The sequence below is a fragment of the Apteryx rowi genome, unplaced genomic scaffold, assembly GCF_003343035.1.
Source record: "Apteryx rowi isolate R43461 unplaced genomic scaffold, aptRow1 scaffold_112, whole genome shotgun sequence".
NCBI classification, from domain to species: Eukaryota; Metazoa; Chordata; class Aves; order Apterygiformes; family Apterygidae; genus Apteryx; species Apteryx rowi.
Genome location: NW_020447331.1, coordinates 648,159 through 663,144, shown reverse-complemented (window position 1 = coordinate 663,144; position 14,986 = coordinate 648,159).

The window sequence follows — 14,986 nt, the reverse complement described above, 5'->3', positions numbered from 1 at the left end:
AGCCTCCAGAAATTTCATCACCACGAAAAATACAGTGTGGAAAAACAATCTCCACACAGGTCCACGCTCACATACTCTTGGAAGTCGACAGTACCAAATTCCCTAAAGAAAAACAAAACAGCCCCCGATGGATAGGCCTGATCTATTCTAACTTCTGAACGCTTCTGTTGATGAAAATACTTTCAGGTACTGCGACCCTAGACTGAAGATATCCTTGGACTCCCACAAAGCTGCTGTCACAAAACAGTACTGATCTGGGAAATTCCTGGTTTAAACTGAGTTACTGTTTCACGCTATCAATTTTAAATGTATCCAAGTTCAGCTGTGTGCCCTACTAAGTGAATCAAATAAATAAAGATAAGCATTTCACATCTTGTACTATTTTAGATATCTCTAAAGGAAAAAGTGATGTGACAGTCCTAAACAACTCAATCTTTTCTCACGCAGAAATTACTCTAATTTTCACTCACTCCAACCACTTTCAGTACTTTCAAGAGCCGACAGTCAGAAGTGTGTTCTACAGGAGAACAACAGAACAAAGGAGCATCTTGATCAGACTTTATCACTGCATTTCATCAGAACTCAGACTCACCACAAGTTTTTATAATAAAAGGTTTTGAAAGCCTAAGACTTGCCAATACTTTTAGGTAAATGAAATTATTTATATCAATGTTCATGTCTGATTCTGTCAAAAGCAAATTTCACCTACCATCAAGCTACCCATTTACTCACCCTTGACAGGCTTCTCCGGTGTGCAAGCGCTGTTATCACAAATATTCAGGTCAGTAAGGCATTCATAAGTGTTGCAACACAGTTCAAAGTCATGACTACAAACACAAACCCCAGTCTGCAAATTTATAGCTTTCAGCCTTTTCCTTAGCCTGTAGCCCTGTGTTGAAGAACGAAAACTTATTTCCCTCCTCTTTACTCTTTAGAGTTCCCATCTGGCCATTTTAAGGCAAATGAGTACTTCCGAAGTGACTGACCTTTAATACCTTATTTGGGCTTTCAAAAGTTCTAAGTCTACTTCCCTATTCACAAGACAGATACTCTGAGAGACTGAAATAGATACTACTTTCATTCAGAGAAACCAAAACCCGTCCACACACTTAGATGTTTTTCCATTTCTGAAGTCAAAGGGCAAACAGTTCCAGATCCATGCTAATGCACAGGATTTTGGCAAGTAACAGAGTTAACTATACCTGGCCATTTTCATTCGTATCACTTGGAAATCAGTAGGCACAAATAAAGCTGCCAAGAATCCCAAGCCACAACTCTAGGTTTAGCTAAGACAGACATCAAAAACTGTCCCAAAATTACCGGCAGGAAAAGCGACTGGGTCAAAAAATAGAACTCTGGGAGTAATTCCAGCATATGGAGGTTTGACTTTATATCAAGGCCTTGTCCAAGGTCTCACTGGCAAGTCATTCAAATGAACTATGAGGTCCACTTGGAGCTTACCTGAGATGATAGGTCAGAACGAAGAGATACCTGAAGCTTCAAGCCCCATTCTTTTAACTCTCCAAACTCAGAACTATTCAAAACATTAAGATATACAGTTGTGTTGTATTAAGGCTAAATGCAGGCAGGCTTTCAGCCTACCACTGTTACTTGACTAAAAGGGGAAGCTGAGCAAGACCCAATATCTGCTCCTTCAGTCTAGAATAATCTACTTCTGCTTTTAGAACATTTTCTAATTCACACGGTCTTTATGTAGCTATATTCACAAAGTGCAGAGAAGTATTCTTCATTGGTAGAAAAGTCTTGGTAGTTAGTTCCTTTTAACAGCATAATAGAGATGAAAATCAAGGAATGCCATTCCTGGACACTTTCAATGTTGAGATAGCATTCAAACTGTAAAGACAATCTTGTTTATGCATAACAACAAGCATCTGCAAAGCAAAGGGTAAATGAGAACCTCCTTGTTGGTGAGGGGAGTCTGACATTATATCCTACACCACATGTAAAACTTATATAAAAGCGCACTTGACATATGCACAGAATTCCAAGCCAGGCAGCAAGGCAATCAATTCCACGTTACTTTTGCAGTCACATTGACAGCAGAGTCGCTTGTGACAAGATTAAAGGATTTAATTTGTCTCCTAACTTTTCCTTAAGGCATTTGTCTTCAACACTTTGAAGGGAGGACACCCGTTAAAAGGTATTTGCAAGACAGTAAGTGGTTCCTAGCTTAAAGGTTGCTGAGCCATTATCAGACCTGAAATTTTGCCTGGTGTTCTCCCCTGCCCCTTCAGAAAGCTCGGGTAGCCTGAATGATTACCCTTCCACCTTTCCTTAAAAACACTCCTTACAAGGAGGAAGGATGCTGGATTTTCTTAAGACAGTTATGGAAAGACAGGACACAGATCCTTAACAGTCCCCCATGAGTAACTTGGGTCAGTGTGAATAGTTTAGCAAAGCTGGATTAGTATGAATTACTGCCTCTTCTTCACAAGCCTAACTGATATTGCCAGTAGAAAAGCTTTCAGATACATGGACCTAAAGGAAGATCTGAAATTGAAGATTAATATAATTAACAAAGTTGAGAAGAATTGCTATGAATTTATTTAAGCTGAGAAGGAGCAGTTAGACAGAGGTAGTGCTGCGAGGGAATATTAACCACTTAATCACCTGCCCCCATCATCCCTCTGGAGGAGAGGGGAAGATGTATACCTTGTTGCTATAGAATACAAAAGGTTAGCTGGGAGAAACAGCAGGAAATTAAAACAATTACAGTATAGAAATTTGGGGGGGGGGGGGTGCTGTACCAGGAACACTGTTAAAGCCAAGCTATGAATAAGAACAGAATTGGAGCTAGCTCCATTTTAGTATGTTATCTTTTTTTTTTTTTAACTGATGTCAAGCTTTCATCAGTTTCTGTTTTATGACAGTTTGAGGAGTCCTGCCTGCCAAGTACACTTGCAGATTTTGTATATATTTGTATATATATATATTTGTGTGTATCATATATATGTGTATCTATCTATATAGAGAGATAGATACAAGTGTACACACACACAGCATTTCTCCATCTAACCATTAAAAATTAACCATTAAAAATCAGAGGGAGAATTCAAACAAATTTACAGGTCAACTTCCTTGTTTGCTGACGACCTTCATCACCCCTTTTATTCTAAAAGTTTTAACATTCATACAAATAACCACACTTAAAAGTAACTTAAATCACAAGAACACACAGCCCTCAACTCAAAATGCATGATATTTGCCAATCAATGCACTACTCTGACACACTTTAAGAGATTTAAGTTTTACTTTGCATGCTTATTCAACACCCAATTCCTCCTAACTCCCGAAACCAAAGATTTCATTCCTATTTGCTTTATCCTATAAAGAATGTAATAGCACTAAGATTGTTAAGCACACGGAAGTTGCCCAGAAAGCTCAGTTCTACCATCTTAAACACCACGTTTATGTAATTAAAACTGTATCTTACCTTCTAAGTGTAGAGACCAGAGATTTATTCTCAGTCGCTTTTTTTCCCCCCCCTACTTCTACCTATCTTGCATAAAACAGAATCTAGTCCTTCTACTTAAGATAAGATCCAGCTACACCATGGGGAGGAAAATATTGCTCACTCTTGTGAGATGATTTTAAACATAGCCACCTAAAGTCAGGTCTAACCAAATGATGCTTAATGAATACACAATTAAAAAAGGCTTTGTCACTGTACAACTGAGATCAAAGCAAAAAGAATTTGCTGGAATATGTTTAAAAAAATATATATATATACATATACACACACATTTCCCTCAAACATTATTTACAGAACTAACACACTTATCTAAACAGTAGCTAGCACAATAACTTGCCGTACAGTTGGAACTGCAGTTATTTCCTTATAATCTTTATATACATGCACGACAAGTTGGTGCTCAGCAATGAGGGTTTTTTTTTAAACAACTTAAGTCACTAACAAATATTTCTTCCGCCAAATCATTGTTTTAGTTACACACACAATACATGCCTGTGTTATGCTAAGAGATAGTTTAGAGTTTTGGTTTGTTTTTCTTAAGAATATGAAGCCACTACAAAGAAAAACTACCCAATTCATCTTTAAACAAAACACGGTTTGTCAAAACTATCCAGGGAGTCCAGTATTTCCTTCAAGTTTGCTTTGAGACAACAGGTTATTAAAACAAGGTCTTAACTAATGACGACAGTTCAGGCGCAAGTCATGTTTGGAACAGATTTCTGAAGAGCTGAGAAGTGCCGCATTACTCTGAAACAGCTCTGAATTTGAAAGAATGTGCGAGTTAACTTCTGGGTAGGGCTGATTTGTTAAGATGAAAATTAAGTCATGCCAACATCTCAGCTCTTAAGGATATCGCACTAGCTGGCACCATTGCACATGGCTACAATTCCCATGGCTACTTTCACTAGAAGCATAGTGTCATAAGACAATAACAAGCAACATTAAGCTTTTAAGAGTGAGTTAAATTGTGGCTTTCTTCAAATAACAAATTCTATTTGGCTATCTTTTGATGACCTTCAGATTAGGGCCAACTGCTTACAATCTTTAGACAGAAAGAAAAATTAAGATCATTCCAATTTAGCTGTTAGAGCAGGTTCAAGTATATATGTTTATGAAACTTGCTCCTACTTTGCTGAAGCTAAAGGAGGCTAGAAATTGCAGTACTGACTAAACACTCCATGTGCTGAATTTAGCGTGCACACTTCTGAAAGTTGGTTTTTCAATTCTGAAAACTACTCATACTTAACGAAACAAGATGGGAATGTGCAGTTCAGACTATGAATGAATAATGCAATGCCAACTCAAATCACCAGATCACAGAAACATCTGAACGCAAATTTTTCCAACCCATCATTTACTGCTGAGAAACATACTAAAATAGACATAGCGCTATTAAGTTCAGAAAAAGGTGAAGCTACCAGAATTGCCACACACACACACACAAAATCAGTTTACACAATATTTGAATAGAAACAGGAATGACTATAACTAAATATTAATCTGAACCACTCCTACTAGCAGAAAAGTCACAAGCTTCAAGTTAAGCCACAGCTTCAAGCTAAGTTTCAGGCAGACAGTATCAACATCCAAGTTCTACAGCTATTCACACAAAAGGGAAAACAAACAGTAGTGGCACTGAAAAGTATCTCTGCACAATAAGCAAAACATTGTCTGTAAACGATGCAGAATTTCAGAGCTGCTCACTAAATAAGACCATCTAACACTGAATAATGTTAGGTGCAGCTCTCTGTTTGAAAGCTACTGTACCTGTTAATGAGCAAGTACCTTCCCCTGCCCTCTTTCCCTTCCCCTTTTAGTACTGTCAGCCTCACATAAACAAAAGGAAGAAAAACTTGTTTCTGTTCTGTACAACATCTACAAGTCAACCTGAGTTTCTCCTGCTGACCAAAAAGACTAGGTAACTGAAATCTAATTTAGTCATGAAGTGGGGGTTTGCAGAGCAAGAGATGCTAACCAGTGATCTGGAGGAAAAAAACAACAAACCGCACACACAATTAAGAAGAGTTCTACGTCGGCAGCTTTACAAAGTCACCTTCCACACACAACAGCGACAAATGAATAATCATTCAGCATCCTTAATAACGAGGAGACTGCCCCAGGAAGGACACTATATCTTGATTTAGGACTGCTTCAAAAGCAGATCTCAAGGTACAGGATTTCCTATCTTGTGAACTTTATCGGGATAATAAGACTAGCTTCCCTACCCCTCTATTCTTAGGTCTCAAAAGAATATCACAACCAATATCACGACCTAGCACTACCACTAACTTTAAATGCATTGATTTCCAGCACTGGTAGGAGTAAGGAAGGAACTGGTAGGAACAAGTAAACACATATTCCAATTGTAACAAAAGCAATACATGCATACGTTAATTAAAGCTGAATACCTTCTTTTTAACAGAAGGCTCCTCCCAATCTTTTTTTTTTTTTTTTGGTCCCCTTTATATTTCCTAAAAAACTGAAGACAAACAAAAGCTCTGGAACTTTCTCCTTAAAAGTTTATTCTGCTACAGTGTCAAGATTCTTACTGACACTGAATTTAGGCCATTACCAGTTATAGCATTTATTGAATCCTTCTAGTTTTTCTGGCAAGGAAATAACATCAAAATGATTCACATCAAATGTCCACCTATCCCAACAGCAGGCATTTAGGGAAATATCCTCACTACCACAGGTAGTGCAGAGACTCTCTGAACTAGAAGTTGTATCTGCGCATTTAATAGCCCTTGTTGACTTTTCATGATACTTACACATTTTTATATCACTTTTCACTATACTTACACTTTTTTTTTTTAGCCTCTACAACCAACTATCATCGACTAGTTATTGTGTGGGAAAACAGAAGTCTGCTTTCATCCATATTAAGCTTGTTGCCTGATAAAGGGATGCCTACCTCAAGTACTGTAAGAAAAGTTACTCATCCCCTGTTAGCCTGTGCCATCTCATTTATTTCCTATATCTTTATCACATGACCTCTCAACTTCCTTCAAATCAAAGTACGAGATACTCCGGTGAGTATCCTGTCATTTTGTTCCACAGATTTAAATCGCTGTGCAGATCAGTTTGGTCTAGATGTTACAGAAAGCACGCGTATTAATTTACTAGCCAAGAGGCTAGGTGATCCATTTTCTGAACTCTATGCAGATGCAGTCTCCACATAGAAAAGCAGAAAAAGGCAATAGGTGTATTTCTTACTCTTTGGCCTTTTTCTAGCAACTGTCAGCAACTTCAACCACGATTTTTCTTTATTCCCTTCATAAAGTTTAGTGCTCAAACAGACTGTACCCTTTGAAAGCAACATCTGAACAGATCTTTAATCTGTCATCAAACCAATGCTTGGCCATGTATCTTTAACAAAGTCAGTCTTCTGCCACCTGTTCCCTTCCCATCTCCGCTTTCCTAAAGGCCTCTCCCTTCCTCGCTTAGCCTACTCCTCAAAGAGTAGAGTTGTCAAACAGCACAATGGATCAAGAATGAGCACAGAGGGCAGAAGTCCCGATCAGTCACTGATCAGATGTCTCAAACATAACCTGACTTTTTGTTCCTACCTCAAAACCTTGGAAAATTCCACTCTTCGCAGCTGCAGTGAACACCAAGAGAACTGTTCGTATGGCTGTGCAAGCCTCTCCTTGGCTCAGTGATGACCAGCTATGCTTTAAAAATAAATAAAATCCTGCTTTCTGCAGACAGCTTTAAAATAGCAGTGTTACAGGTAGTTTAGTGACCTGCTAGTGACAGTAGTTTTGGCCCAACTAGTGGAGCTATGGACAAGGCTTGCCATGTTTTAAGATGGCAAGATCAGTTCAGTCAACTATTGGCCTCTGTACACTATGCATAAGCATCCTCTTTACACCTTGCCCAAGGAGTGAACACAGGACTTTCAGAGGTCCTAATGCTTCAAAGTCTAATGGGTTTTTAACCTTTTGTAAAGCTGTTCTTCAGAACGTTGCCCAGATTCCAACTGAAGGAGGGGAGGAAACCCTTGTTGTAGCGCACTGATGAAGATATCATTCCTCTGAACTTGGAAAGCCTATTTGTACACTAGCCATACAATAAATGGAATAAGAGACAAAAGTGTTTAGCTACCATATTTTCTATTCTTTAACTAGCAGGCTAACTACTTCTAGACAAAACAATCCAAACGAGCAGTTTCATACTGATGCTCACCACTCAGGCTTATCAATTTGTACCGAGTACAAATTCAGTTTGGATCAACAGATGACAGAAATTATCATTTTCAGACCTATAAATGACAAAGTGATTCAAATAGCTATTAAAAAAAAAGAAAAAAGGAGGATAAACAGCATTATTATCCTCCTGCCCACAGTTCACCCATTTGCTGAGACTGGCATGAGCAAACTTGAGGCCACCATCTCAAATTACATCTGATACCAAGACTCACAGAATTTCTTCCCCACGTCCTAAGAAGGGGAGCAGGGAGTGCAACTTCACACTCCTTTGAATTGGTTTAAATTGGAGGAAGGGGCTGTTCTGTGTTTTTTATTTATTTATTTGGAGGCTATCATTAACAGCCATGGCTTACTCAAAGTCAAGATCATTCACATATAGCTATGCTTTCCTTACTTTCCATGCATACACTACAGCAGTACCGCATTTATTTAGCAACAATACCGAGCCCCCCGCAATGGTTTGCTGTAAGTTCAGAACATGAGAGCAGCCTACATTTCATATTTCCTTCCTTCTGCAAGGTTGAGTCACATCCTTAGGTCTCCTTTTAGAAAGTTAACAAACTGTGTTAAAAGAAAAAAGTATCTTTAATGGAGAAGCCTGGCATTCAGGAGAACATAAGGCATTGACACGGGCCACAGTTCAATCCCTAGTCTCATTTTCTACAATGACACAGATGAGAACTACACACCTTTTTTCCTGTTAGAAGCAAAACCTGGTGCTCTTCACAGACAGACAACTTTAGTCAAAGGATTTTATAGATAAATGAAAGGTTTTAACATTTATGAGAAGTGAATTGGTGCAAACCGATTCCTTGTAATTAGTGAAAGGAACTGCATTAAAAAAAGAAAAACACTCCATGCATATGTCAGAAAGCAGAAAGTTTAGCCACCTTTAAAGACTACAACAGAATGACTTTCTAAAGATTAAGGTTAGTATAAGACCTGCATTTGCTTCCTCCAATTCCACTAGCACTTTAAATAAAATAAAGCTTTTATTCCCTTATACCTTAAGCCAGGAACGCCAGCAGAATGAACAGTCGTGGCCTTGCCATATTTTCTCCAGCGTACCAACACGAACACCACAGAGTTAACAAGGAGAAGTTCCTGGTTAGAACTACTGAAGCCCCAGAAGAGGTTTGAGACCCGGACCAGTTTCCCAGGTCAGTTTTGCACAGCCCAGCTAGCACTCATGATGGAACAAGCAAAACTGCCAACTTAAAACAAGCAAGTTTAACTAAGCCTTAGATGGCTACTTTCTCTTGATGCAACACACTACTACAGTCCATGTCACCATGGTGAAGCGGATGGACCTACTGAAGTCATCCACATTACCCAATTCTACCACGATCAGAACATCATGCCAAGAACAATTCAGCAATTGGGATTAGAGAATCCTGGCCAACAAAGATGACAAATAACATCCCACATCTGCTGGTACTGGAATAAGTTATATTTGCCAGCACAACTTTCAAGTCCATACTCAGTCTACCAGATTCTGAAATACCATCAGTTACCTACATATCACAATATTTAATATCATATCTTTCTATACATTATGTATATTTTATATGCATTATAAATAGTGTTTATATGTATGATAATTACACAGTGTATTATGCATTACTGTCAATGTTCTCCAGCCAGTCATAGGCAGGGCAATAAGTGTAAACATAATAATTTTCTTATAAATGTGATAATCTGACAAAACTGATTCCCTGCTACCAGGCAAACAGACTAGCCAACACATTTCCACACTTTCTGCCTTGGACAGGCTAAAGGCCCCAGTTTACTCTTTCAGTCTTGACAGGCCCTTCAGTTTTCTATAAACTGCACAGTTTTAAATAAAACTGATGCATGCAAGTCAGTTTTAAATGGTGCTAAGCACGAGACAGTTCCGGGGCTGTAATTTTTAGAATGAATTTCTGGGAGAATTTCTTTGAAATCTAGCTAGCTAGGAAAACAACAACACATTTAAAACACTAGTGCATTATTTCTATTTAAAGATTTTGGTGCCATTTTGCAAGGTACATATTGAGTCAATTTTTTGGAGCAGGTGCTACAGCAAAGGAGGAACTAATTGCTAAGTTTCCAGGCTGAGAACATGGCTGCTGGGTCAGAGACAAACTTCCCCTTTTTCTCCACAACTGATCTACAGAATAAGAAAAAAAGCTGTCTAAGAACATTCAAACTTGTTCAACATAAGCAACAAAAGCCCAGCCCAGCCAGGTTTTCAGAATTATGCCTAAATAACTATGAAGTTTATATCATTACAAACTGTCAGGCAATAACGCACCCCAACAAATGAACGTTGATCTTTCAACAAGTATTACCTATAGCCTATGATAAACACTACTACCCTAGTCAGTTAAAAAATTAGAGATGCTGAATTTACTCCTAATGCCCAAATCCTATTAGGAAAGCCTACAGTGCTGACCTTGAAGTCCAGTTTCACTGCAAATGTGAGATTTTGGGGGCAGGGAGAGGGTGTGGAATGAATAAGAGCAGTGCTCATTGCTCTTGATCACGAAGAAATAGAAGTTCACTTCTATACCGTAAACTCTACTCAGCCCCAAATGGAGCATTTACAGAAACACAGACTACCAACGGCATGCGGAGCCTGTCCCAATCACAAGCAGCGAGCAACCTTGAGATCCACAGAGTAAAGGAAAAAAGCCGTCTCTTGTTCCACAAGCCTCCCCGACTCCAAAGCGCAGTTTCAGTGCAACCTGTCCAGACTTGTGGAGGCTTGTGGAGACTTGCCCTGCATCAACAGCTGCAGAGCAGACCCCAGGAGACCTGCTTGGACAGGGCACGGCATGCTTCCAGGGGCCCCCAACCTGGGCAATCTGACAGGAAGCAAAGGACCCTAAAAAAATCAGATGGTGAAGATGACAAGACAAAATTCAAACAACTCCATTTTCAGGCAGTTCTAGCCTCAGCTTGGCAGAGATGAGTACAAGCATTAATGATATTAAACAAAGGAAGCACTAGGATAACACCTCTGAGCTATCATACTGCTGGAACTAGGTAATACTAGTATCAGTACTCTAAACATTTTGGTTTTAGAAGTATTCAGGGGAGAACAAAGCAGAGAAAAGCGTGGTTGGTCAAAACAAAAGAAAACATGAAGAATGTTCTCTATGTCAGACATTTCCTCAATTATGAGAAAAAGGACATTCTAAATAAATGTCAAATCAGAAAGGACCAAGCAATAAGAGTGAAACTATCTGATTAAACACGAGTCAGAAGCATGATCCCTATCTTCCAGTATTATGCCGTCCACAGGAAGGAAGGACATAGCCTTAGTTTTTCCATTATAAGCCTATCCTATAATAGCAGTCTTGGCAATTTATGAAGCATAACACAGCTGATAGTAATAAGGAAAAGATGATGTTACACAGAACAAGTGATTGATAAGAGAACAAAGCACGTTTATTAGGTGCCCTCCTTCAGTGAAGGGCAGCAGGTCAAGTGTAGCAATCAGTACTCTGAGACCTACTAATGAAAGGGAAAGCAAGAATACCTTAACTAAAGCAGCTTTAAAAAACAAGAGCGTCAGAATGTATTTTAAAGAACATGGGTATTTATAAAATGCCCATATAAGAAAGATGATGATTCCAACATATCTAACAAGAATTTTGTTCACTAATGTTCATTTTTTTTCCTCTTTGAGCTTCCACAGATGAGCTGCAATACTAGCTTAAATTAAGATTGAACATCATCCTTGAAACAAGATACACTTAAGTACCATCATAAAATAACCTCTTTTGTCTTATAATTGTGTTATTAAAAAGTACTTTGAATTGTTAAACCAAATTTCTGCTTGTTTACAACACATGATAAAAATGAAACACCCAGTCATTTTGCCAAGAACAGTCGTTTACCAAGACTAAAATAAATACTTTTTTTTAAAGCTCTAATTCTGAACCAGGAAATAGACCAATTCTGAGCACAACATTTAAGCTTTTCGTTTTAAAGAAAGCATTTAGCCTTCACACCTTTTAATATGCAAAAGTACTAAGACTAAAGACACCATGTGCTCAGAGCAAATTATAGTTTTACAGCTGTGGAAGCTGAACAAACTTCTTGAAGTTACTATGTGATTTTTAGTTCTTTTACCTGAAGCTATCACATATACATCAACAAGACAAAACTAAGCAGCATTGAGTCATTCTGGCAGTGCGGTAAAGCCAACACAGTGTGAAAACTGAACTATATTGTACTCAGTATGTTTTATTTCCTGACAACTGTCAGCAGTACATAGCGGGCACTGATGAATACACGCATGCTTGTCCCCTGGCAAAGAGGCTTCTGCCCTCAGCAGACGGAACAAAAGCACAAGCAAAGCCTATATCCTCAGTAAACCAAAACAGAGGCTTGAAAGTCACTTAATTAGTTTGGCCCGTAATTAAAATATTAGCTTCCTGAAAATATGTGGTTTCTACTTCAGCTTAAGTTTGTTTGGGATACAAACTGCCCTACAGGAGTACTACACTAAGACACAATATAGCTAACTATACTGTACAGCATGTGGACATATATGTTAGCGTGCAGGTGTATGTGTGTGCCTATATACAGATAGATAGCCATTTAATCTATACACACGCATACTAAAACAAAATTACTGTAGGATAATAACTATATCACTTTACTGTGTTTCCATCCTCTGGTGACGGATGGTTGGTGGGGTCTGTTTGGCTTTTTTCTTTTCTTTAAAGTTTTATCATGACTGTACTTCCTTTTCTCTTTATTGCTGCTGCTTCCAGCACTTGCCTGACTCACCCACACGTAGCTATGCTTCAACATGCTGCGCTTTATGTTCTTTTATAAAGTGTCACTACAATTCTTATTTGAACTGAAGATACTTAAATTGCATAAATCCACCGACAGAGGTAAAGTAAAGGTGGGTAGAACCGACAGATCATATAACTAAACACACAAAAAGCCTGCATGGTAAGACCAGAAAACAGCACCTGAGGCTCTCATTTTTTAAAGTCTGGGTGTCCTTTTCTACATGAAGCACTTCAAGTTTGAACAGTGATGTTTCACTTCTTTGACACATGCCCCATATTCAATCAGTAGCCAGCTGTGCTGCTAAGAAACGCAGCATTCTCGAGTTTTCAGATCAAAACCAACCCTGTGAACATTCTCTTCCCTAAAAGGGGAGAGAAATCTCTCTTTCAAGGCTTGAAAAGAGATTTTCTACCAGTGAATACAAAACTTCCAAGAAAAAGCAAGTTTCTGCAAAATTTAATCCGCAGCAAAAGAGCTCCTAGTCCGGCTAGCTGCAAAGATGATCAGCCAAATATTAACTGAACATAAGCCAACACAGTAGGCCTGGCAAGAAAAGGCAAAAAACCACAGCTCCATCAGCAGAGGTTGCTGTTCTTTTCTTTACCCAGGAGAAAACTTTTTCTTCTGTTTTCTTTTCTTTTCTTTTTTTTTTAATAATAAACTGGTTAGAAGACTGTACAGTAAGTCATATTCATATTGCCTTAAGCAGAAGCTCGCAAGTAAAACCGTATGACCCAAATGCAGTAGGAGGATCCAAAAAAAAGCAGAGTTGCAAAGGGTTTTTACCCTTCTTTCCAGTAACAGAAGTAACAGCAGCTTTATATTTTTTATATTGGTTGATACAGTTTCTCTTCTAAAGAGAAACTTGAGAAGCCACAAGGCTCTACAAAACAGAAAGAGCTAAAGGTTCCTCCTCCCAGTGGCTACAGTAGGACAGAACTATCTGTCAAATTAAATAGCTAATCACAGCAATATGGAAGACCAAAACAGAACCCCCTTAAAAGAAGAAAAATCCCCCCAAACAAAGAAACCCCTCAAAAATCCCGGTTCATTCCTCCTTCCGTCACCATAAAGGAGGGAAGGAAGCCCTCATAGTTCATTACCCACAATTCTGTTAACAAAGTTGCACCACCACTTTTTATTTTTTTTATAACATTTAATCACTAATAGGTGCCTTTTTCCAACCCCTGGAAGTTTGGCCCTTTATGCACGAGGAATAAAACTGTGCGAAGGCAGTATAGCTAACAAACAGCACAATCTCTGTCAGTACCTAAAGTACTTGAAGAAAATGAATGATATGATCACACAGCGTTTTGAGTCAACACATGCACTGGTTTAGAAATAAATTTGCCTTTTACACAGTGAAACAGCTGTATTCTCCTGCTACAACAAACAGAATGACCTCGAGCACTGCCATCTTCTCCAATCAGTTTATGGTGCCTACAGGTCCGAAGAGACAGTAAATGAACACAAGGACAGATGTGAACTCAGAATAAAGTGTTAAAATGGAACTGCAACAAGAAAAAAAAAAAAAGTGTGTTTAATGGGGATGTGGCTTCAATATGCAAACTAGTCTAAAAAGATTCAGGTTCAGTCATTTCTAACCACGCATGCAAAGACAGTTGAATTCTTCTTCATGCCTTTGCTCCTCATGTGTAAAATCGGAAGCAAACCACTTCCTCATCCCACTAGAGCATTCTGATAATAAATAACTGTACAGAAAGCAGTACAATACTATCCAGCAGGAAATTAATTACATCTCTGGAGCAAAATCTAGCTAGAACATAGCAAGATATTAAACAATGAAGATAAAATATTAAACACCTGTTCACTAAATGAACACTAGTCTCTTCATACTGGTGATAAAGCAAGATTCCTAAAAGAACAAATGGCATAGAATTACGTATTCAAAAACGACGAGTGTTTAGCCTTGGGCAGGCAGCCTTCCTTCTGCAGCTTCTTTACTTTTGAGCACTCGACATCCTAGCCTAACAGAAAAGACCAAATATAAACTCATACCTAGGAGATCAGTCCAGACATTTCATCCTTTTGGCCCTATAGCAGACTACCAGATTTGCACAGATGTCTAGTCCTTAGGGATACATATTAGGCTAAACTGGTGAAGACGACATGACGACTACACTAATGGCAAGGGGAAAGACACAGGATCTTTTATTTCATTGTAGTCCATTCCCTGCAGCTTTTCCAAACCTAATCTTTCCCTCCCAACTCCCTAGTCCAAGAGGCCTATTTACCTTCCAGGTTCTACTCTTGCTTCTCCTTTCATGCCTTCTTCCCATCAGCCTCTCCTTTCCATATTCTCTTCGCCCAGCAAGTCCTCATTTCCGTTCATGTTCCCAAGGTCCTCTGTGAGAGATTAACATCATCTCTCACACACTCCCTCAGTACCTGGCCAATATCCTCTGCATAGCTAGCAAGCTCCCCACTCAAACTCCCCACTAGTTTTTGAACAACTTGTTCCCAGCTC